We start from the raw sequence: 25,658 nt of genomic DNA, 5'->3' as shown, positions 1-25,658 counted from the left end.
AGGGCACTCGGACTTCATTCTCTATGATCTAATCTATCTTATCCTTTGGTTTATTTCCTTCACTGCACTCATCACATCCTGTCACTGTTTGGTGTATCATTGGTTTATTTATGTATTGTTTGTCACCATACACTAGAATGTGAGCTCCATGAGGGCAGGAGGCTTGGTCTGTCTTAGGCTAAATCCCAAACATATAGCACAATGTTTATGGCATCGCAAATGTATAAATCTTTGCTGATGAGTGAGAAAATACTATTTTGCCTTTAATGATTTAGAATCTTTGCCATGCCCTAGGGCAATGATTCTTAAACTCCAGTGTATCCAGTAAGGAACCTTCCTCCAAAGATTCAGATTCAGTGATCAGAGCATTCCAAAATTGACTGTTTAAGGTAAAAGAAAAAGATCATGTTGGATTGGGTGTATGTTAAGACATTCAAAATTGTCTTTTTAAAATGAAATGCTTGATTTCTATTTCATCTTGATTTCATATGACATTAGAAACATTACAAAAGTACATCCGGGAAACACAAAATTGTGGTTAGTTGAATAGTGACAATATCTTCAAAAATAAAAGCTATAAATTTGCAATGTCAATTACTTATTCTTAGGAAGAAAAGTCACTGTTTCACAGACAAAGGAAGTGTTTGTTAACAATTTTGTCAAAACCCAGAACACTGATATTTTAGCAGAGAGTTTTCTGCCCACAATGTTCACATGCATCAAAAAAAGCAAAGGAGAATAGTATGGTAGTTCCTCAAAAAGAAAGAAAGAAAGAAAGAAAGAATTACTATGTGATCCAGCAGTTCTATTTCTGTGTATAGCCTCACAAGAACTGAAGTCAGCGTTTCAGACAGATATTTGTACACCCATGTTCATAGCAGCAGGATGGACAACAGTCAAAAAGCAAATGGATGAAGTCGCTGACAGATGAATGGATAAACAGAAGGTTGTATACACACACAATGCAATATTATTCTGACACTCACTACAACCAGGATGACCCTCGAAGACACTATGCTAAGTGCAATAAGCTAGTCACAAAAGGAAATACTGTAGGATTCCACTAATGTGGGGTGTGTGGCAGTCAAATTCAGAGACAGAAAGTGACAGTTGGGTGGAGAGAAACGAGTTAGTGTTTAATGAACATGGTTTCAGTTCGGGGACATGAAAAGGCTGTGGGGATGGATGGTGGCGAAGGTCGCACGACAGCGTTGAATGTCCTTCATGCCACAGAATCGTACACTTAAAAATGGTAAAAATGGCAAGTTGTATGTTACGTGTGTTTTACCACAAGGAAAGGGGAAAGGAAAGCCCACGAACGTTTTGAAATAGAGGTTTCTCTGTCGTGCGTACACAGTGACAGACTTGTTGAATTCTTCCGGATCTCCTAGGTGGATCCAGAAACGGAAGGCACACAAATTCAAGCGACAGGCCAGCAGTGGGACTCTGTGGCCTTTACCACACAAAGGGAATCCTGCGAGGATTCGCGAACAAGTTAAAAGCGGTCTCTCAGCCCCGCCCAGTCCTTACATCGTGTTACTCCTCGCTTTTAAATTCTCGGAGTTGTCCTGAGAGACTTTCCTCAGGGGAAAAATGGGACAGCCAGAGGCGCGCGTCAACCTTGTGTAACGTGATAAAGGAAACTGCCTCGGGGCGGCAAAGAGGACGCCACCACAGGCAGGAACCGAACGGGCCTTCCCTCACTGGCATTTCGCCTCTTTTCCAGGCTGAAGGGCCGGGTGGGGTGAGGGACTCGCTCTGAGCCGGAGCCGCACGCGGCCTGGGAGGCGGCGGGCGCCCGGGCCGCGCCGGCGCGTGCCTCAGTTTCCCCGGCCAGAGGCCTTCGGAGCGCCGCCCCCTCTGACGCCGCAGGGCGGGCGGGTGGGCGGGCCGACAGGGGGCGCGAGCGCGGGGCGGGCTCCCGGAGGTGGGCGCGCGGGGACCGAGACGCCCCAGGGCCGCGCGGCCGAGAGAGGCGGAAGCCGGGGCGGGAGGCGGGGAGGCGGGAGGCGGGGCGGCGGCGCTGAGTCACACCGGATCGGCCCGCCCGCCGCTTCCAGGGGCGGAGGTGACAGCGGCCCGGGACGGGCGGCCGCAGCCAGCTGCCCGCCGCGCCGAGGGACCGCTGGGCGGCGGAGAGCAGGTCAGGGCCGGGCGGGGAGCACGAGTCGCTGACCCGGGGCGGCGGGCGGAGGGGACCCGAACCCCGAGGGACGCGCCGCGCTGTCCGGCCTGCGCCACCCCTTTCCCCGAGGCGGCCGCTGCCGTGGCCGGGAGCCCCCCGGGGGACGGGGGTGGGGGGCGCCGGCCCTCCTCGGAGCCCGGGTCGGGTCCCGCCCTGTGAGGTCCCGGCGAGTGGCAGAGGCTGGGCGGCCGGCAGTCAAGGGGATGCGGCCGTGGGCTCGTTAAACGGTGTCAAGCCCGGGGCTCTTTTCACTGCACCGCCCTGCCACTCGGGCAATGAGGCGGAATTTGAGAGCTGGGAAAGAATTCGGCATTAGCCCAGCCCCCTGATTTTACAGATGAAGAAATCTTCTGGCTTGCTCAGAGTCCCTTCCAGTCGGTATGGGAGTCCGTGATTCTGTGTCAGGGAGGCAGGGAGGGATGATTTCCGAGGCAAGAGTAAGACCTGTTTGGCTAGAGATGCATGTTTGGTTATGCTGGAGTTTTGCTGTTACCCGCGCACACCTGCATTCCTGCCACAGGTCCTGACGTCCGCCAGGCATCAGTTTCTCAAAGCGGTTAACCTTGAAAAGGGTGACGGTGCTGGCAGTTGCGTAAAGGAATATTGGGGTTACAGACTGGTCAGGTCTGCTGCACATTAGGTGCTGTGGAGAATGCTTGGGGTGTAGAGTTCGTTTTTAAGTGCAAAAAAAGAAAAAAACCCACCCCGCTTTAAATGCAACCTCATTATCCTTTATTTTCATCAGGCAATAATGAATGGCTCTCCCAACGTGATTCTGTTATATTGGTAACTTGCCTACTTTACAGTAATTTGCGGACCTTGTGTTGAAACACTTTCTTTACCTAATTAGTGATGCTGTGGTATGTGGCAAGCCAGTGGCAGGCTTAATGTTTAGGGTTTGAGCATAGTTTAGCTCCAGTTGTTTGAAATAGCTGAGTTCCAGGGGGGAGAGTAGCACTGATTAACCCCTAGTTGCATTTGGCAGGCGAAGTCCCTGGCACCAGACAGGTGTGCGTTCTCAGTTAGTGCTGTGTTGATGACCCTCACAACAGGAATAGATTCCAGGTGATGAGTAAGTTAGTTTATCCCTCCCCACCTGTGTTTCTCTAAATTATTGAATTAAAGGATCTCTAGCTCGTTTCCATCTCCTGACCTTATGTGTTAATTTGGAAACTGCCACTCATTGTGACAACACAGAGTTTTCATAAAACAAGTCACTTTATCAGCATTGGCCTAGAGAAGTGAAAAGTGATTTTTCTTTTTCTTTTTTTTTTCCTGGGTGCTTAATTTATTTGATATAAACAGGTTTCCGTTTTGAAATGATTTCAATAGGTGTCAAGCCAAATTAAACATGCCTACTTTAAGACAATTTTTTTTCTGTCCTGCTTTTTATGTTTTATTTAAAAAAATTTTTTTTAACGTTTATTTATTTTTGAGACAGGGAGAGACAGAGCATGAACGGGGGAGGGTCAGAGAGAGAGGGAGACACAGAATCCGAAGCAGGCTCCAGGCTCCGAGCTGTCAGCACAGAGCCCGACGCGGGGCTCGAACTCAAAGAGTGCGAGATCGTGACCTGAGCCGAAGTAGGCCGCTTAACTGACTGAGCCACCCAGGCGCCCCTCTGTCCTGCTTTTTAATTGGAAGATATATAATCAAACAAAGAAAGGTCCTTAAAGAAATCTGAAATAAATAACAGTACGATACCATCAGCTTCTTAGAAATAATGTACAACCTGTGATTACTTTTTTAATCTCAGCAGTGCCAAATGCCATACGTAATAACCTCTCAGCCATAGTGCAGTTCATAGAAATCAATCATATCAATCAAATGAAAAGGAGATTCAACACACAGATCTGAATGGAATTGCTTAAAATAAAAGCATCACGCGTTTAAAAATTACAGATACTTCAGTGTTCACTGACGTTCAGAGACTGGAATGGGGTGCTTTGTGAGAACAGCTAAAATCTGACCTGGGAGTGGGGTGTATGCGGTGCACAGATAACTTTTGCAATAAACTGAGAACATTCTGCCTCAGGAAATGTGATAAGATGTCATTTCTGTAGCGCTCCTATTGTGTGTATTTTCGGCTGAGATATAATAATCTTTATAGACAATCTGTCCAAATATGTACAGGTTCTTTATTTTGCCTTGTGGCCCTAAAGCAGAGCCTTTCCCACTTCTTGTTTCCTTTTTTTCTGGCTCCTTCTGAGTGGCCCTCTTTCCCACAGAGACCCTTTCCCGTTCCTCTTTCATCCACATTGCAGTTCAGAGCCTGCTTCAAGCATTGCTTGAACTTACACCACTTCTTCTCCCCTTAAAGAATATGACAAATCCTAATTCTTTTTTTTTTTTTAATTTTTTTTCAACGTTTTTTATTTATTTTTGGGACAGAGAGAGACAGAGCATGAACGGGGGAGGGTCAGAGAGAGGGAGACACAGAACCGGAAACAGGCTCCAGGCTCTGAGCCATCAGCCCAGAGCCCAACGCGGGGCTCGAACTCACGGCCGCAAGATCGTCACCTGGCTGAAGTCGGACGCTCAACCGACTGCGCCACCCAGGCGCCCCGACAAATCCTAATTCTTGAGTCACCATGTAGGATCTCCTAAACACTAAGGGTGGGCATTCATTTTTAGAACATAGTGCAAGACTCCTTGAGACTCTGGTTCTGAAAAAAGGGTTCAGTGGACTGCGTTTACGTTTTTATCTCCTGTGTACTTGGAGGCTGCAGTCGAGGAAGCCTTGAGAGCCAGCAAACTCACTTATCTCTGCCTCAGAAGGAAATCCTTTCGTAGGATGCATGGTGAATCTTCAAATATCTTATTGCCCTCAACCTTGCCACTTTACAGGATTGGGCTAAAATTAGCAAAAAGCTATTTTTCAAATTTGAGATACTTCAGTGATGTTTCAAATTGCAGATCCTTTTTACATTGTGAGGATTTTTTTTTAAATGATAAAAACAACTACAGTGGAATGCAGATGGAAACTTGCATGCCTATTCCCAGTATAAGGCTTGAACTATTCTCTAGGTTTATTATCCTGTTTCTGAAATCAATTTCTTACCTACAACATAGCATTGTTAACGGGATTATCTGCTTTGACATTCTCAACTGGGATTGGTTTTTAGCTAAAGTGTCCTGAACATTCATTCAGAATACTTATGAAAAGTTTCACAACAACCGTCAAATTAATATTAAATAATTTCTTATGCTCAGTTTAGGAAGACATCTGGATAAACTAATTTTCAAGATTGGATAATGTAGTCTTGTTGGTCAGGTGTTAGTGATGAGATTTCAGGGGCATCTGGCTGGCTCAGTTGGTAGAGCATGCGACTCTTGATCTCAGGGTTGTGAGTTCAAGTCCCACATGGGCATAGAGCTTACTTAAAAAAATTATGAGATATTAGTCTCTCACCTGGAAAGGCAGAAACCTAAAGTAGCAGCATCACAGAACAGCTCTATAATAAAAGGGCCCTTAAACCAAAGGTGTTGACTTTTGGTTGGGTGCTTTATCCTTGATGCTATAAAAGTCAGCCACAGGAGATAAAATAAACATAGAGTAGCTAAAATGTATTATTTCATTTTTAGATTTTAGGGCTTTCTAACTTGAAGGATGTAACCACCGAAACTGAGGCAGCATGGTGGAGCAAATAGGGCATTACACTGGGGGTCTCAAGTCTGAACTCCTGGATTTTGGTTCTGATTTGTTGATTCATTCACTACATGTTCATTGAGCACCCCTGTCCACCAGGCACTGTTCTAGGTGCTGGGGATACAGCTGTGAATGAAACAAAGCCCTGTTGACATGCCATAGAATTCTAGTGGAGTGGAGGCAGACAGATAAAAATGTGAATGGATAGACTGTCACGTGGTCGTAGTGCTATGGAGAACTTGAAAGAGGTGTAAGTAGGAAAGCATAAGTCTAGGGGTGAGAGGGTGGGCAGGAGGCCTCTGCTAAGATCACTTTTGATCTAGGACTTGAAGGAATTGCGAGGGTGAGTGGGGGGGGGGGCAGAGGGATGAGCAAGTTCCAGGCCCCGATGCTGCACATGTTTGGCATGCGTGAGGGATGGCGAGGCGTAGCGGCCACGCAGTGCCAAAGTGGGTGAGGGAAAAGCGGCAGCAGATGAGAGGTGGTGGAGTGGGAAGGGGCACATCAGTGTAGGCCATTGTAAGGATTTTGGCCTTGACTCTGAGTGAGGGGGAAGAAGCCAGTAGAGGGTTTTGAACAGAGTTGCTCATGATGACTTAAGTTTGACAGGCTCCCTCTGACTGCTGGGTGAGAACAAAATGGGGACAGGGCAGAGTCAGGAAGGCCTTCCTTTTCATGCTAGCTGTGTGACCCTAAACCGTAACCCTTCTCAGGGCCTTAGTTTCCTCATCTGTAGAATAACCAGGTCCTTTCTAGCTCTAGAATTTTAAGATTCTAGGTAGCATGTAATATTTCTCTGGGGAGGCTAGGGGATTGCCTACAACGGGGTTCTAAAAGTAAATAGCTTCAAATGACCCGAAAACTTGATTCTGACCCGCCTTTAGCTGAATCACTCCAAATCAAGAGGTAATCAGGTCTTTTCGGTCAGGTTGTCAGGTCATGAGAACAAAAACACTGCTTCGTGAATAATCTCTGCTGATCCCTTTAGTACTCTGCTGATCCCTGAATTTTCTCTTCCTGCTTGAAAAAGGATGAAGAGCTGTTACTCATCAACAGAGCTGGCAAGCCAAGTAGCTTTTGTTGTTAGGAAAGTTGGAAACTTTGGGGAAGGAAACAATTCTAATTTTGTATTTATCATAGGTCATTGAATTCTTTTTTAACATGCAAGGAGTCTGAAAGATTTCTTTTGCTTTTAACTCCCTTATCCCCTTCCCATTCCCCGTATGTATCGTAGGTTCTTGTTCTAATGCACATGTGTTTCTTTTTGTCCGTATAGGATCTTGCAAAGTGGTGATGTTTGTTTATATGTATTTCAATTTATAATGTTGCATTTCATTTCTCTTCTTTTTTTCTCTAAGTACTGTTTTGAAGATCCATCTGTTTCTATGTGCACGTCTAATTCTTTGTTCTTGACTGATGTCTTACACTCCATGCTGTGTGCTCAAACCACAATTTTACTTATCTGCTGTCTGTGTGATAGATACTCAGGTTATCCCTACTCCCTAAGATATATATACTACTGCCATGAGCATCTTCATACCTGTCTGCTTATACAGCTTTGAGTATATATTCAGAAGAGTAATGGGCTTGCATATAATGAATTTGATTAAATAGTGCCAGATTCCTCTCCACAGTGGCGGCCCCAGTCTCTCTTCTGCCAGAAGTGTTGGAGGGTTCCTTTACCCTCACATCCCAACAGTGCTAAGCTTTATCCAGCTGTACATCTTTTCTAATCTTGTAAATACAAAGTGACCTCTTATCATTTTAATTTGTGTTTCTTTGGTTACTAAGGATTTTGAACATCTCTTATATATAATAGCTTCTTCTATAAATTGCCTATTCATATCTTTGCCCATTTTCTATTGGAGTTGCTATCTGCATTGTTCACGTTTAGACTTTGCAGATGTCTTCTCCTTGGTCAGCTGTTAATTTTGCCTTTGTTGTCCTTTGATCAGGAAACATTCTGGGGCAGTTGGGTGGCTCAGTTGGTTAAGTGTCCAACTTAGGCTCAGGTCATGATCTCACGCTCTGTGAATTCAAGCCCCGTGTCGGGCTCTGTGCTGACAGCACTGTCTTTTTCTGTCTCCTCTCTCTGCGCTCCCCCACTCATGCTCTTTGTCTCTGTCTCTCTCTCTCTCAGAAATGAACAAATGTTAAAAAAAAAATTTTTTTTTAAAGAAACATTCTTAATTCTGACGTAATCAAAGAAATTCTTTGGCATGTTTAATACTTGTGGAGTTTTAGGCAGTCCATTTCAGTAGCTATTTCTGTAACTCATCGAGAGCCCTCATTACATGTTAGATAGGGATCCAGTCCTCTTATTCTTCATTTAATGAGGCAATATTTCCAATAATATCTCCAAGAACATCCATGCTTTCCTCCATTGAGTTGTGGTACCCTGTCTCTCATCAGTGGTTTCCATGGATACAACTGGTCTGTCTCTCAGCCTCTCTTCTGTTCCATTAGTTTGCCAGTTATTGCTCTATGTTTTATTGCAATGATTTTGTAGTAAGTTCTCATGACTGGCAAGTGTCCTGTCTCTGTTCTTCATTTTTAAGTTTAATTAGCTATTCTTGGACCATTATTTTCCCATATAAAATTTGGAATTAAGTTTATAAGTTCCTCAAACATTTTATTTTTAAGAAATTTTTATTGGGGTTACATTGAATTTATAAATTATTTCAGAGAGATTTGACATCATTTTGATATTAACTCATTTCCTCCAACAGCATGTAATTTGTCTCTCCATTTATTCAGCTTTTTTTAAAAAAAGAATTTTGTTTTATTTGGAAATAATTTAAAACTAACAGAACAGTTCAAAGGTTAGTACAAAGAGCTCCTGTATATTCCTTACCCAGATGTACCAAAAGTTAGCATTTTGCCATATTTGCTTTATTACTCCCTCTGCTGTATTTCTATGCATGTTTTTTTTTTCCTGACCCATTTGAGTTAGTTCCCTTTTTATCCCTAAATACTTCATCAACTCATTTTTAAATCCTTTATTAGAAATTAAAATTTTTCTCCATAAAAGTCTAGGGGGGCATTTTTGGTTAAACTAATTTCTAAATACTTCCTAGTTTTTGTTGCTATTGTGAATCGTGTCTCTATTATTATTTTCTATTTGGCTATGGGTAGTTTAAGAGAAATGGTGTTGATTATTGTACGATCTTGTATCTGACAGCCTTTCTTCCCCATCTCGTACAAATAGCTGATTTCTGGGTCATATAAACTATCATATAATGATAGTTTTATTGCTTCTTTCCCATCCTTATACTTTATATTCCTGCATTGGCTGGAACTTCCAGGACTATGTCAAAATAGTTGCTATGCTAGTGGTATCTTTGTCTTGTTTTCAGTCTTTAAGAGAGTGAGTCTGAAGTTTTTCCATTTCATATACTATTTGTTTTAGGTTTCAGACTTTTTTTTTTTCCTTTTAGAGAGAGTACACGAGCTGGGGTGAAGGGGAGAGAGAGAGAGAGAGAGAGAGAGAGAGAGAGAGAGACTGAGAATCTCAGCAGGCTCCATGCTTGTAGACCCTGACATGGGGCTCAATCTCACAACCCTGGAATCATGACCTGAGCTGAAATCAAGAGTTGGATCTTCACCAGGCACCCCTGGTTTTAGACGTACCTGTGTCAAGTTAGGGTGTCCTCCTCTAGTCCTAGTTTATTGAACATTTTCATCATAAATGAGCATTAAGCCTTATCAGCTACCTTTTCAGTATTTGTCTCCAAAGAGCTAAGATGGCATCGGGAAGGTGCGTACCCAGATTCTAGGCCTATGCTAAGGTTAAGTTTTAAGCAAAAGAAGATGAATAAGAGTCTTCAGTACTTCTGAGCCCTACTTATATAAATTTATGGTAAACATTTCATGTTTCTAATATAAGCTTATTTCACCATTAGATCAGCCTTTCCTCCTGTTAAGAGTCAGAATTTAAATAGCTGGTGTGAAGAATGGGAGAAAGAGCCATATTCAGCATCACAGCTGGGGCCGTCAGCATGATTGTAAATAGAAGACCTGTAAAATTATAGTTTGCTTACTCTGTGGATCCGTCTCTACTCCAGGTATAAATCTTATCCAAGTATATCTCACAGGCTATTGAGATACTTTAGCTCTTCAGCAACCGTAACTCCTGGGGAGTTGGGCAATTGATTGTCATGGCCATCTCTTTTGGTATATGGTTGGGTTTTTTTTTTTAAGTAGCTATTTTTTCCCAATTATAAAAACTATACATCTTCATTGTAGAACATTTGCAGAAATATAGAAAAGCAATTCTTTCGTCCTGACTTTTAGCACCAACTTGGAAAAATGTTGGTTATTTCTCTCTCTCTGGCCTTTTTTGGGGGAGGGGCAGAAGGAGGGGACATGTTTGTGGAGGAGGAGAATGCACTTAAATTTGGGCTATATATAATTGTATCCCCCTTCCTCTTTCAAGGTTAGGCCGTCAACTCTTATTGCTTTGATTGATCCTCTGAAAAAAGGCAAAAAGATAGGAGTAACTTATGGGGTGAAGTAAATGCATGCTGGTTACTTAGAAATTCTGAACAGGCTATGCCTGGGGGAGCCATTGTGCACAGAGAGCCCAGTCTCACTCTCCAGATATGGGGCAGTTGAAGCCCAAATGGTAATAGACCGAAGACTAGCTTGGCGCAGGAAAAGGGGAGAAGTCTGTCTGATGTCACTTTGCTTCGGTTCATTTAGGACTTTCCTTCTTTAGGCCATTTTCGGAAAAGAAAAATATGGAGAATATAGTTATAATTTATCTTCTTTTGACTCTGAAATAAACCCAATACAGCTGTCTTGTTTCCCTCATCACCTGCTATGTGCTGAGTGGTGAGGGAGTGGTAATAAATAGCAGGAAGTGAGAATTTCTAGGTTAACATTCCTGTCAGCTGGAAGATTCCACATCCAACTGCCCTCCCCTTCTTACTCCCCATCCCTTTGTCTACTATTTTTTGGTTTTGTTTTTCATTTTGTCCTACCTAACACCTGTCACTTCCTAAAATGCTGTCTGCCTTCCCCATCCCTCAAGGAGGAAGTCCTTCAATGGCAGGGATCTTCTTTTGTTCACTGATAAATCCCAGGCAGGTGGCCGGCACATAGTGTGCTCTCAACAAATGGAAGCTGTAAAATGAATCAGTCTGTAAAGAGGCAGCTCTGTGATACACAGCAAGGAAATCTAAGGGAGGGGTGAGGAAAGAAAGTCCTCTCAGCCTCCTTTAAATACATGGGTCCAATAAGCCAGTAGAATCCCCGTTTCCTCCTTGACCTTGCGTACGTAACCTTCAACCAGCCACAGAGCTAATTTTTCTACCCCTGTTTCAGCAGTTCCTGTGGAGTGTAGGGTTTCTGAGAGTGGAGTGTGGGTGTCCGTGTTGCTGACAAGCACATGGTGGGAGGAGGGCCCCGGAGAGAATAATCAGTGCTGACGTTCTAGCCATGGGTTGTGGGCCGGGCACACACTCTGCATTGTTTTCATGAGGTGATTCTCTTAGGATAAATGATCTGCCCCATCAGCAGGAAAAGTTGCAATGGATGTGTCGGCCTGTGCTGAACTCCCCAGCCTCACGCCCCATGTCCTCCCACTTTCTAGTTTATTCTGCCCTCCCATCCCCAGGAACGCAGAAACCTTTTGGCGTTTCTGCCATTTCTGGATCCAGTTCAGGATTGTCATGATGAACACTCATGTCGCATATACCTGGTAACTTTATTATAAAGCGAGACCTCAGATTATATTGGTGGTAGCACAATATAGGGCGCTAAAAAAAGTTGCCGCAGATGCATCACAGTGTTGCCCTGGAGGCCAGTGTTACAGACCCAGTTTGTCTTGTACAGACCATTTTCTGAGTCATTGTCCTGAAATACTGCTTTTGCTTATTACTCTAGTGTTCAATACTTGTTACCCACTGTTCCCCCCAATAAATCTTAAACCACTGCCTGGCCCTCAAGTCTGATCCAAATCTATATATATATTTACTTTTATGTCGCCATTTTCTACTCTCATCATTCATCAGCTTTCTTTTCTACAGCAATAATGATAGCAGTAAGTATACTATTAATTATAATTATGGGGGTGCCTGGGTGGCTCAGTCAGTTAAATGTCCAACTTTGGCTCAGGTCATGATCTCATGGTTTGTGAGTTCAGGCCCCACAGTAGGCTGTCTGCTGTCAGTGCAGAGCATGCTTCTGATCCTCTGTTTCCCTCCCTCTCTCTCTGCCTCTCCCCCCCACATTCTTCTCTCTCTCTCTCTCTCAAAACTAAACATTAAAAAAATATAATTGTGAATATTTCATCTTTTATTTTACTGGGTTTCACTAACAGTCTGAATTCAAATGAAAGGGAAGGAATATAAAACAGCAATACTAATATCATAATGGCAGCTAATATTTTAGCCAGTCACCATACTAAAAAATATATCCTCATTTAATTTTTACAATGGTTTTATAAGAAGGTGCCAGTGTAATCGTCATCATACATATGGAGAAACTAAGGTACAGATTGGTTGAGAGGGGCACCTGGCTGGCTCAGTCGGTAGGGCATGTGACTCTTAATGTGAAGGCCTTGAGTTCAAGCCCCACATTGGGTGTGGAGCCTACTTAAAGAAAAAAAAAAAATTGGTTGAGAAACTTGCCCTGAAGTTATACTGCTTTTAAGTGGTAGAGCTAGAATCTCAGACCCGTATCTATCTCCAAAGCCCATGTTCTTTTTTTTTTTTTAATGTTATTTATTTTTGAGAAAGAGCACCACTGGGGGAGGGGCAGAGAGAGAGAGACACAGAATCCGAAGCAGGCTTCAGGCTCTGAGCTGTCAGCACAGAGCCCAATGTGGGGCTCGAACCCATGAACCGCAAGATCCTGACCTGAGATGAAGTCGGAGGCTTCACCGACTGAGCCACCCAACCCAAAGCCCATGCTCTTAACCAGCATGCCATATGTAGTAGGCCTCAGGTAAGCAGGTAACTGAAGATAAGAAGTGACACACAATCTCAGGGTTATTGAGGACTGTCCTTTTCTCACGCATGCCATGTTATTTATTCACCAGTGCTCTGGGTTGTGGAGAGCACGGGAGGATTTTTCCTGGAGCCTGAACCCTCTGTGGGGGCTCCTCTCCAGATCCTGCACCAACTGCTGCAGACAGAGCAGGTGGCACCTCAGAAAGGATGGGCTCCGAAACTTTCCATCTGGGTAGCGTGCTTTGGCTTTTCAACCTTTCTCCTCAGGAAGTATTTAAGATTTGCAAAAATGAGGGGCGCCTGGGTGGCTCAGAAGACACAGAGACTGCTTCGGATTCTGTGTCTTCCTCTCTCTGCCCCTCCCCTGCTCACACTCTGTCTCTCTCTCCTTCAAAAATAAATAAACATTAAAAAAATAAATTAAAATTCCTCATTTGTTTCAATTTTTTAAACAATTGACTTGTTTGAATCAGGATCCAAGAAACAGGCACATACTGCATTTAACGAATGTGTTTCTTAGGTGGTTTTTAATTGATAAGTCCTCCTTACTTTTTCACTTTAATTTTTTAGTTACAGTTTATTTTATTGAAGAAACTGGGCTTTTATCTTCTAGTTTCCCACATTCTGGATTTTTAAAATGGTTTTTGACTTAACTTTATTGACCTAATGTGAGTTAAGTTACCCTTTTAATCTGTCAGTCACTACAGGAGGTTCCAAGTTATTCAGCTTCCAGAAATAGAAAGGATTCACTGGCCCACATACTGCTTGGTCTGGCCCAAAGGTAATTTCTGAGGAGTCTTCCAAAACATCCCAGGTGACAGGGAATGATGTTATCAACAGACTCTCCATATTTCAAAACATTGAGCCTCAGAAAGAATTTTATAACTTCTAATTGGCAAGGCATTTCTGTGTTCCCTAGAGTTAGTGGAGAGAACGGCGAAGGCAGTGAGTAGTCTGCTTTTCTTCTTTTAGACAGTGTTTGTTGCTTTAAGGATTTCTGGGGCTCAGTGCCAGAACCTCCTTGGGATATTATTGTCTTACAGTTTAGATCTGCTTATCAGGAAACAGAATCCCCTAAGGGTCAGGTAGGAGGAGAATGAGTTTACATTAAAACCAGACGTTGGTTAGTGGCCTGTATTCTTGAGCAGCTAGCGGGACTGTGGCATATACTAGTATATACATTTTCCAAAACCAGAGTTTTCATTACTTCTTGCTGCTGCCGCCTAGGTGTCGTTGGTGTTGTTTAGTAATTATGAAAGCTGGACCACTGTAGACATGAAGAAGTCCAGTTTTGTCTCGTTTTTCTTCTAGACTTGCTGCCTTGAGCTGCTAGTCACCTGCGATAGTTCTGTAGAGCAGTGAGTCAGTATTAAAGTATAAGGAATGAATATCGTGGAAGTACGAAGCGGTGCTTGGATTTATGTATTCAGTGACTTGAAGATTGTAAGAATACAGTATCTCAGTGTCAACATTTTCATCTGGTTTCAAAGCCAAATGTTTAATAAACCAAGGCTAAAAATCTTAAACACAGAATGAGGAAGGCATGTAATCAATTTAAGTATTTTAAGTAACTTTATTATAAGGCTACCTGCTTATTTTAAGAGGTGTGCTTTCAGGCATTGATAATAAAGGAATGAATCTCTGTGCTTTTACCAGAATGTTCAGACTCTATTACACTCTGTAGGTGCAAGTTAGGCTTGGTCTTTTTTCTCTTCTGGTGACTCTGAAAACTAACAAAGGAAAGCATATTTATTATTGACAATTAAAGTGTTAATCAGAGCGATTTGATAGTTTACTAATTGTTGTTCCTTGCGGTGGTCAAGTAGCAATAAAAATAAGCACCTCACATTCACATCTGATCGCAGATGGCAACAACACATACATGAGATCATGTGTTTGAAAAGCAAGCTGTAGATTATTAGATTGTAATAATGTGTGTTGTAAAACTGTAGTGCCTTGCAGACTGCTGCCAGCATTTTAGTGAGGCTAGAGTTTAGGGTATATGGGCGGAGGAGCGTGTCTGGAAATGAGGCTGAACTTGTGAGTGGGGACCAGGACACGAAGAGCTTTGTACAGTCTGCAGAGGAGTTTTAGATACTTCCACAAGTGATGATTGGGAATCCCTTGTGGAACTTCAAGCAGCAGAGACTGATAGAATTTTGTGTTTAAAAAGATAATCCTAGTCACAGTGTGGAAACTAGAACAGAAGGAGACGAGACTGGTAGGGAACCGGTTAGGAAGATGTCACAGTAGTCCCAAAGGAAAGGTGGTGAGAGTCTAAAGTAGGGCAATGGCAATCTCAAACTTGTACATTTCAGCCCCAAAGAGCAATTTTTAAATAACTTTTTAATGCTTATTTATATATTTTGAGAGAGAGGAAGAGAGAGAATCCCAAGCAGGCTCTGCAATGTCAGCGTGGAGCATGAATGGTGAGATCACGACCTGAGCCAAAATCAAGAGCCGGTTGCTCAACCAGGTGCCCCCCCAAAGAGCAATTTTTAAAAGGTTGATGTATTTGAAGGATTTAGTGTCAGTGATGCCTCTAGAAGTTCAGGATTTTTTTTAGAAGAGTAAATAAATTAATTTCGTATCCCTCTTCTATCCCTGGAAGGCATTTGGCAAAGGTTTGCTTGGACCCATATGCAGGGATCTCGTTCATAAACTGCTGCCAAATCCTTGTGGGTCTGTTGTGAATACACAGCTCATTTAGAGCTTAGAGTAGAGGGGGTGTCAGTTGCTTTGTCCTTGTGACCAGTAACCACAGAATCACATTGTTCCCCCTTCTCAAGAAGATTGTAGCAATTTTGGACAGTGAGCCCTCCCACCCCCCCCCCCCAAGTTGCTGCCTCCTCTGTATTTTTCATGTTACAATCAGTTTGAGTGATGATGATGGTTCTCTTACCCCTCCTCCTCCTTCATTATCATCATCATCCTGCTCATAGCTGACATTTACAAAATCTATGAGTACATACTATTTGCCAGGAAGTGTATTCAATATTTTATCTACATGATTAAACTTAATCCTCCTAACACCCTATAAAATAAATTTATTATTATCTTCAGTTTACTGATGAGGAAACTAAGGTTCAGAGTTCTTTAAGTAACTTGCCCCACGTACATAGCTTGACAAATGGTGGAACCAGAAATCGAACATAATTCTCTTTAGAGTCCGAGCTCTTAACTGTTATGATGTGGTTACTACTTAATACAAGTTAGTATGATTTCTCTTTTTAAATTTGCTCTTTTTTGTAGCTCTGCCCAGTAAGGTCCGTGTAATCAAACGCAGTTTATTTACCCTCCATCTGCAGTTCATAGCAGGTATAAAACACAAATATAGAACATTTTTAAGACATGAAGCACAGGAAAAACTGTGGGGGAAAGTGGTGTATGGGCAGAGTAGGGAAGCTATTTAAATTTCTAGCCTTTTTCAAGGCAGAATATTCATATATGCCTTCACTATTTTGCTTCAAGCATAGCAATTTTGGAAATAGGAAAGACAATTGTAAAAATCGAGATGACAATTCAGAAACTATAAAATTCACCCTCTTAAAGTGTATGATTGAATATGTTTTTTTGGAGTGTATTCATAAATTATGCAACCATAACCACTATCTAATCCAAGAACATTTGCTTCACCTTAAAAAAGAAATTCTGTACTCATTAGCAGTCATTCCCCATTTCTTCCTGCGGAGACACTTACTTTCAACCCTACAATATACCAAAACATATCCCAAAGCTATGAAAAAGATTTTGAGAAGAATATTTATTCATGATCCCCTTCTCTTTAACACAGATGATAATAATAATAATAATAGCAGCCAACATCTGTATAATGGTTACTATGTGTAAGGTACTATTCTAAGTGCTTTACGTATTAACTCATTTCAATTTCACTATGACCCTATGAGGCAAGTTCTATTATTATATCCATTTTACAGATGAGGAGATTAAGGCACAGGGAAGTTGAGTAACTCACCTTAAATCATATAATTCTAATAGGGGATGGAGATAGGATATAAATCTGGGCAGTCTGTGGGGCGCCTGGGTGGTTCAGTCGGTTAAGTGGCCGACTTCGGCTCAGGGCATGATCTCGCGGTCTGTGAGTTCGAGCCCCGCGTCGGCTCTGTGCTGACAGCTCCGAACCTGGAGCCTGTTTCAGATTCTGTGTCTCCCTCTCTCTGACCCTCCCCCGTTCATGCTCTGTCTCTCTCTGTCTCAAAAATAAATAAACGTTAAAAAAAAAAAAGTTTAAAGATAAATCAGTAAATCTGGGCAGTCTGACTTTGTAGTCTGTGCTCTTAATTATTACATATGTTTTAACGGGATCATATCTACATTTGAAAATGACAAGAGGACCTTGAGAACGTTATGCTGAATGAAACCAGTCACAAAAGACCACATATTGTATGATTCCATTTATATGAAATGTCCAGGAGAGGCATATCTATACAGAGTATTTATAGAACAGCAATTTACAGAGTGTAAATTACTGGTTGCCTAGGGCTGGACGTGGGGTGGAGAGGGTGGGAAGACTGTGGTGGGAAATAGGAAGTGACTGCTAATGAGTATGGAGTTTCTTTTTAAGAATATGAAGATGGAGGCTCCTGGGTGGCTCAGTTGGTTGAGCATCTGACTCTTGATTTTGGCTCAGTTCGTGATCCCAGCGTTGGGGGATCGAGTCCTGCATCAGGATCCGCCCTGAGCATGGAGCCTCCCTAGGATATTCTGTCTGTCTGTCTCTCTTTCTTTCTTTCTTTCTCTCTCTCTCTCTCCCTCCCTCCCTCCTTCTCCCCCCCCTCCCCCCCGCTCATACTTACTTAGTCTCTTTCTAAAAAAAAAAAAAAAAAGTGTTCTAAAATTGATAACAGTGAAGGTTGCAACTCTGGGAATATACTAAAATCCATTGAATTGTACACTTTAAGTGGATGAATTATATATATGTGAATTACAACTTAATAAACCTGTTTCTTAAAAAAAAATATGAAGAGAAACAACCAGAATTATTTTTCTTAGACTACCTTTGTCTTCATCTAAAAAAAATTATATGTACATACACACACATCACCTTTTTCTCTTTTATTTGGGGATACTCAGTCACTTGCAACCAATTCTGATTCTAAGCATTCTGCTTGACTACTCAGACATTCCAGATGCTTCCAAGTACCTAAAAGCTCAACCTCCTTAACCTGGAAGTGAGGCCTGTGAGATCCCATAGAGCTCTGTGGGAAAGAATAGCATGATTATCGGGAATGTGACTATATATTTTGTTTTTTTTTTTATTAAATATAATTTATTGTCAGATTGGTTTCCATACAACACCCAGTGCTCATCCCAACAGGTGCCCTCCTCAATGCCCATCACCCACTTTCCCCTCTCCCCCACCCCCCACCAACCCTCGGTTTGTTCTCAGTATTTAAGAGTCTCTTAGGGGTGTCTGGGTGGTTCAGTTGGTTAAGCGACCGACTTCGGCTCAGGTCATGATCTCTCAGTTTGTGAGTTCAAGCCCCGCATCGGGCTCTGTGCTGACAGCTCAGAGCCTGGAGCCTACTTCAGATTCTGTCTCCCCCTCTCTCTACCCCTCCCCCGCTCACACTCTGTGTCTCTCTGTCTCTCAATAATAAACGTTAAAAAAAAAAAAAAAAAAGAGTCTCTTATGGTTTGCCTCCCTCCCTCTCCGTAACTTTTTTTCCCCCTTCCCCTCCCACCTGGTCTTCTGTTAAGTTTCTCAGGATCCACATAGGAGTGAAAACATATGGTATCTGCCTTTCTCTTCCTGACTTATTTCACTTAGCATAATACCCACCAGTTCCATCCACGTTGCTACAAATGACCAGATTTCATTCTTTCTCATTGCCAAGTAGTATTCCATTGTATATATAAACCATATCTGCTTTATTCATTTGTCAGTTGATGGACATTTAGGCTCTTTCCATAATTTGGCTATTGTTGAAAGTGCTGCTATAAACACTGGGGTACAAGTGCCCCTATGCATCAGTACTCCTATATCCCTTGGGTAAATTCCTAGCTGTGGTATTGCTGGGTCATAGGGTAGATCTATTTTTAATTTTTTGAGGAACCTCCACACTGTTTTCCAGAGCAGCTGCACCAGTTTGCATTCCCATCAACAGTGCAAGAAGGTTCCCGTTTCTCCACATCCTTGCCAGCATCTATAGTCTCCTGATTTGTTCATTTTAGCCACTCTGACCTGCGTGAGGTGGTATCTCATTGTGGTTTTGATTTGTATTTCCCTGATGAGGAGTGATGTTGAGCATCTTTTCATGTACCTGTTGGCCATCTGGATGTCTTCTTTAGAAAAGTGTCCATTCATGTCTTTTGCTCATTTCTTCACTGGATTGTTTTTCGGGTGTGGAGTTTGGTCAGTTCTTTATAGATTTTGGATACTAGCCCTTTATCCAGTATGTCATTTGCAAATATCTTTTCCCATTCCGTCAGTTGCCTTTTAATTTTGCTGATTGATTCCTTTGCAGTGCAGAAGCTTTTTATCTTCATGAGGTCCCAATAGTTCATTTTTGCTTTTAATTCCCTTGCCTTTGGAGATGTGTCATGTAAGAAATTACTGTTGCTGAGGTCAAAGAGGTTTTTTTCCTGCTTTCTCCTCTAGGGTTTTGATGGTTTTCTGTCTCATATTCAGGTCCTTCATCCATTTTGAGTTTATTTTTGTGAATGTTGTAAGAAAGTGGTCTAGTTTAATTCTTCTGCATGTTGCTCTCCAGTTCTCCCAGCACCATTTGTTAAAGAGACTGTCTTTTTTTCCACTGGATACTCTTTCCTGCTTTGTCAAAGATTAGTTGGCCATACAGTTGTGGATCCAATTCTGGGGTCTCTATTCCATTGGTCTGTGTGTCTGTTTTTGTGCCAATACCATACTGTCTTAATGATTACAGCTTTATAGTAGAGGCTGAAGTCTGAGATTGTGATGCCTCCCACTTTGGTTTTCTTCTTCAATATTACTTTGGCTATTCGGGGTCTTTTGTGGTTCCGTACAAATCTTAGGATTGCTTGTTCTAGCTTTGAGAAGAATGCCCTTGCAAATTGATTGGGGTTGCATTGAATGTGTAGATTGCTTTGGGTAGTATTGACATTTTAACAATATTTATTCTTCCAATCCATGAGCATGGAATGTTTTTCCATTTCTTTGTATCTTTTTCAATTTCCTTCATAAGCTTTCTATAGTTTTGAGCATACAGATCTTTCACATCTTTGGTTAGGTTTATTCCTAGGTATTTTATGATTCTTGGTGCAATTGTGAATGGGATTAGATTCTTTATTTCTCTATCTTTTGCTTCATTATTGGTGTATAAAAATGCAAACGATTTCTGTATATTGATTTTGTACCCTGCAACTTTGCTGAATTCATGTATCAGTTCTAGCAGACTTTTGGTGGAGTCTGTCGGGTTTTCCATGTAGAGTATCATGTCATGACTATATATTTTGATATAGAACTTAAAACAGTTTAGTGTGTTATATCATCCATTCTGCAAATATTTATGGAGGGCCTTCTGTGTACCAGGCGGTGCTCTAGGTGCTTGATTGATATCAATGAATAAAATAGACACAAGATTCTTTGCCCTGTAGAGTGTAGAAGAGATAAGGTCTAATCCTATAGGCTTCACAGAGGAGGTATTATTTAAGTTGGATCATAAAAGATACCAGGATTTTATCTAGATGATAAGAGTTAAGTGTGTTTGATGGAAGAGTGAGGTGCCCAGCTGGTCCAGTCAAAACATATAGCATCTATATTGTGTCCTTTTTTTATGTTTTTAATTTAATTTTTTTTTTTTTTGGCTGTGCCACAAATAATTTTAAAGTCTCAGTGGCTTATACCAACAACCATTTACTTTCATTCTCATGGGTCTCTGGCTACAGTTTGGCTAATCTAGGCTGGACCAGGTAGAATTCAAAAGGCTTTCATTTGGGTTCAAGTCTCTTTCCCCTTGTCTTCCCTCTGGGGCCCTGTCTGAAGAGGCAGTAGCTTCCCAGGGCATGCTCTTCTCTTGGTGGGTATTAGAGCACAAGGGGACAGACCAAATCGTACAATATGGTGTAAAGCTTCTGCTCATATTCTCTACATTGGCACTCTAAAAGCAAGTCACATGGCCAGTCCAACAAAAATGTGACAGGCAACTATACTCTGGCCACAGTGGGAGGCACTGTATAGTCACACAGCAAAGAGTATGGAGCTGTAATTCTGTTATAAAGAAGGTGATGAATTTATTTTTATTTTTTTATTTTTGAGACAGTGAGAGACAGAGCATGAGCAGGGGAGGGGCAGAGAGAGAGGGAGACACAGAATCTGAAGTGGGCTCCAGGCTCTGAGCAGTCAGCACAGAGCCCGACGCGGGGCTCGAACTCACAGACCGCGAGATCATGACCTGAGCCGAAGTCGGATGCTCAACCGACTGAGCCACCCAGGCGCCCCAAGAAGGTGATGAATTTTGAACAGCAATCTGATCAACAAGAGTATTATAAGTACAAGAAATAGCTGGACAATGGGGCACCTGGATGGCTCAGTCGGTTAAGCGTCCGACTTCGGCTCAGGTCATGATCTCACTGTCCGTGAGTTCGAGCCCCGTGTCGGGCTCTGTGCTGACAGCTCAGAGCCTGGAGCCCACTTCAGATTCTGTGTCTCCCTCTCTCTCTGCCCCTTCCCTGTTCATGCTCTGTCTCTCTCTGTCTCAAAAATAAATAAACATTAAAAAAAATTATATAAAAAAAAAGAAATAGCTGGACGAGGCGTGAATACAGAAGCGAATAGACATGGGTATAGAAATGACTAAAAGGTGTCAAAGATGTTGTTAGAGGATTGGAACAAATTGTGAATTATGGTGCTCCACTGATTCACAATACTAGTTTTCTGTGTTACCGCTATCAATTTTAAGTCACAGCACTATGGGGTAAAGACAGTAAATATTTCTTTATTTATCTAAGTCATATTTTACCTATCCCAAGTTCTCTTCCACCTGGTTGTTGGCAACTTTAATTTTAGGTATCATTGGAGTCCTTCCTTCCCTGCACCCAGTAGTATCAGAGAGATTCCTGGATCTACACAGTAGAAAACTGGAGGAGGAGCTGTATCTTTAGGCTACAATGGTTGCTTCCTAATATTATGGAAAATCCTACTATTCACATATACAAAATTCAGAGAGTTTAAAATGTAGAGTTAAAAAAAAAAGGTACTCTATGAACTCAAGAAGTTTAATATGAAACATTTGCGAATACAAAATGCTATGAAACGCTTCTGTCCTTTCTCTCCTAGATGGAAAAACCGGTATCAGACTTATATTCTCACTGTAAACAACTCTAAAACTGGGAAAACACAGGAGGCAGCTGTTTTCAGGCATCAGGCAATAGGCAGCGCTGGTCTGTGATCCTGGAAAGAAAGGAAACACCAGGTGAGTCCCGTATTCACCCTGGCTCTTTGCCTGGGAACATTTTCCCAATTACAGCCCAGGGAGGTGGCACTCAAGTGAGAGCAATGGGCTCCCTGAACAGAGGAGGAAGAACTCAGAGTTTAGGGCTACCAAAAGGGCTGAATTGTAGAACAGGGTACAGGAGGAGAGGGAGCAGCATATAGGTGTAGGGGGCAGGAATCTGCTTGGGTATTTACCTCAGTTCCTTGGCCAAGGGTCAGGTTGGGCATGCACAGGGAAGACTCTGTGAGACCTGATGCGGAGTGGCTGCTGTGGGGCTGAGAAGTGAACAAAGACACTGAGGGTGCACAGTGCTCAGAAATGTTGGTGTTCTATTCCAGCCAGAGTGAGAGAACTTGATGAGCGTTTAAGGTATGAATTTGGGATCCCAGATAGGACAACTTTAGGAGTGAGTACAATACCCTATAGTAGGGGCACCTGGTGGCTCAGTCCGTTAAGCATTCGACTTTGGCTCAGGTCGTGAGCTCATGATTCATGAGTTCAGGCTCTGCATCAGGCTCTGCATTGATGGTCTGGAGCCTGCTTGGGATTCTCTCTCTCTCCTTCTCTTTCTGCCCCTTCCCCCTCCCCCTCAATAAATACATAAACTTAAAAAAAAATACCCTAGAGTAAAGGCTGTACCTTAAGACTAGGGACAGAACCAAAATAAACCCACCTGACATGGCATAAAACCAAACCTATCAGGATCAAGAGGAACTGCCAGTAATTCAACTGCTTGTCAAACCGAAATTCAACACCCATTAAAGGAACACAACATAATCCAGACTGTGTACAACTTATCATCCACCATACTTAGCATACGATAAAAATTACAAAAGCACAAAGAAGTGAAACTATGACAAGCAAAAATGTGACCCATCCTGTGGAGAAAACATACAACACATCCTATGATGGTCCAGGTGATGGATTTAGCACACAAGGAATTTAAAGCAGCTGATATAAATGTGTTCAGATATTTAAAAGAAAAGATGGACATAATTAATGAATATATGGGGAACACTGGCAGAGAAATGGAACTATGAAAAAGAGCCAAATGGAAATTCTAGATTTCCAGATGGAAAAGTACAATAGCTAAAATAAAGATTAACTGGATGGATTAATGAGAGCAGGAGAGACATGCAGAAGAAAGAGTCCAATGAACTAAATAAACTGAATCTAAACTGAATAGCCAAGAGCAAAAAGATTGGAGCTAGGGGATTACAAAGCTGTAGTGACTGTGAGGCAATATCAAGTAGTTTAACATATATCTAATTGGAGTCCCATAAAGATAGGAGGAAAGACGAGGAAGAAATATGTGAAGAAATAATGACCACAATTTCCCTAAATTTAGTGACAGACATCAACCCACAAGTCCCAAAACCTCAGTGAACCTCAGACAGTAAATATGAAGGAAACAACACCTGAGAACATTATACTCACCTGCTGAAAACCAAAGATAAAAACAAAAATCTTTAAAAAAAAAAATTTTTTTTTAACGTTTATTTATTTTTGAGACAGAAAGAGACAGAACATGAACAGGGGAGGGGCAGAGAGAGAGGGAGACACAGAATCTGAAAGAGGCTGCAGGCTCTGAGCTGTCAGCACAGAGCCCGACGCGGGGCTCAAACTCACGGACCATGAGATCATGACCTGAGCCGAAGTCGGACGCTTAACCCACCAAGCCACCCAGGCGCCCCAAAAACCTCAAGAGTAGTCAAAGTAAAAAGATATGTACAGAGAACAAAAGTAATAATGATAGCTGACTTCTTATCTGAAATTGGCAGAAGACAGTGGAACAACATGTCTAAAGTTTGAAAGAAGAAAAACAAAACTGTCAATCCAAAATATTATACTAAGCAAAAATACCTTCCAGAAATGGAAGTGAAATAAAAACATTTTCAAATAAACTAAAGCTGAGAGAATTTGTTGCCTGGAGACTTAATATTGCAAGAAATGCTAACGGATGTTCTTTAGGCTGACGGGAAATGATACCTGAAAGAAACTCAGATCTGTAGAAAGGAATAAAGAGCACTAGAAATGGTAATTATATAGGCAAATGTGAAAGACTTGTCCTTCTTTATTTAAAGGACAACTGATTATTTATAACAAAAATGGCATTGTATTATCAGGGTTTATAATAATTGTACCAATTATTTATTGCTGTGTAACAGATCTTCTCCAAAATTAGTGGCTTAACACAATAAGCATTTATTGTCTTACAGTTTCTGTGGGTTGGGAATTCAAGAGTGGCTTAACTGGATGTTTCTGGTTCAGAGTCTGTCATGAATTGCCATCAAAATATTGTCTGGGGCTGTACTGATCTGAAATCTTGACTGGGGCTCTCAGCTCTCCTTATAAGATCTCAAATAGCTACTGGCAGGAGGCCTCATTATTCATCATGTGAGCCTCTCCATAAGGCTGCCCGAGTGTCCTCGCGAATTAGTCTTGGAAATCACATACTGTCGCCACCACCACATTCTGTAGTTTAGAAATGAGTCACTAGCAAAGCCCACAATTAAGAGGAAAGGAACTATGCTCCTCTCTTTGAAGGGAGCGGTATCTAAAAATTTGTGGAGATACTTTAAGGCTACCACAAATATGTAGAGGTAATATATATGATAGAAATAATACAAGGAACAGGATGGAGTGGTAAATGGAATTATACTGTTGTACAGTTTATACAGTGTATATAAAGTGGTATAATATTAATTCTAAGTAGATGCATATTGTACTCCCTAGAGCAACCACTTGAGAAATCCAGAGGTATAGCTCAGAAGCCAATAGAGGAAATGAAATGGAATACTAAAAAATATTTGAGTAGCTCACAATATTGCAGGAAAGAAGGAACAAACCAATGGGACAAGTAGAAAAGAATTGCCATACCAATAACACTAAATGTAAATAATCTAAATATGTTAATTTAAAAGTATAAATGATCAGACTTACCAATTAACTGTTTAAAAGAGAGGCATTTGAGAAATAAGTCAGAGAGAGACAAATACTGTGTGAACTCACTTATATATGGAATCTAAAAAAGGCCAGACTCATAGAAACAGAGTTGAATGATGATTGCTGGGGGCTGGGGGATGGGAGAAATGGGGGAATATTGGTCAAAGAGTACAAACTTCCACTTATAAAATGAATAAGTTCTGGGATCTAATATACAAGATGGTGACTATAGTTAATAGTACTGTATTGTATACTTGAAAATTGCTAAAAGAGTAGGTTTTCAGTGTTCTCACACAAAAATTCTAATTTTGTGAGATGATGGATGTCTTAACTAATCTTATTGTGGTAGTCATATTGCAATATACACATGTATGAAATCATCACATCATATACACAATGTCATATGTCAATTATACAATGTCATATGTCAATTATATCTTCATAAAGCTGGAAGAAAAAAGAGATGTACTTTAAATATAAAAGCATAGATA

The 25,658-nt window shown here is 41.7% G+C and overlaps 1 protein-coding gene across 1 annotated transcript in view; it reads left to right on the top strand.

Annotated features, from left to right (window-relative positions):
• The first annotated feature begins 2,017 nt into the window (after positions 1 to 2,017).
• Positions 2,018 to 25,658, top strand: part of LOC122493130 (dynamin binding protein) — a 113,276-nt gene continuing 89,635 nt past the window's right edge. Inside the window, exons 1-2 of the mRNA XM_043597235.1 lie at positions 2,018 to 2,143; positions 22,065 to 22,200. The gene's annotated coding sequence lies outside the window, so the exon portion shown is untranslated. The remainder of the gene's footprint in view (positions 2,144 to 22,064; positions 22,201 to 25,658) is intronic.

Source organism: Prionailurus bengalensis, chromosome D2 (genome assembly GCF_016509475.1).
Source record: "Prionailurus bengalensis isolate Pbe53 chromosome D2, Fcat_Pben_1.1_paternal_pri, whole genome shotgun sequence".
NCBI classification, from domain to species: domain Eukaryota; kingdom Metazoa; phylum Chordata; class Mammalia; order Carnivora; family Felidae; genus Prionailurus; species Prionailurus bengalensis.
The sequence above is the reverse complement of the archived record's forward strand: the minus strand, read 5'-3'. Positions and strand labels throughout refer to the sequence as shown.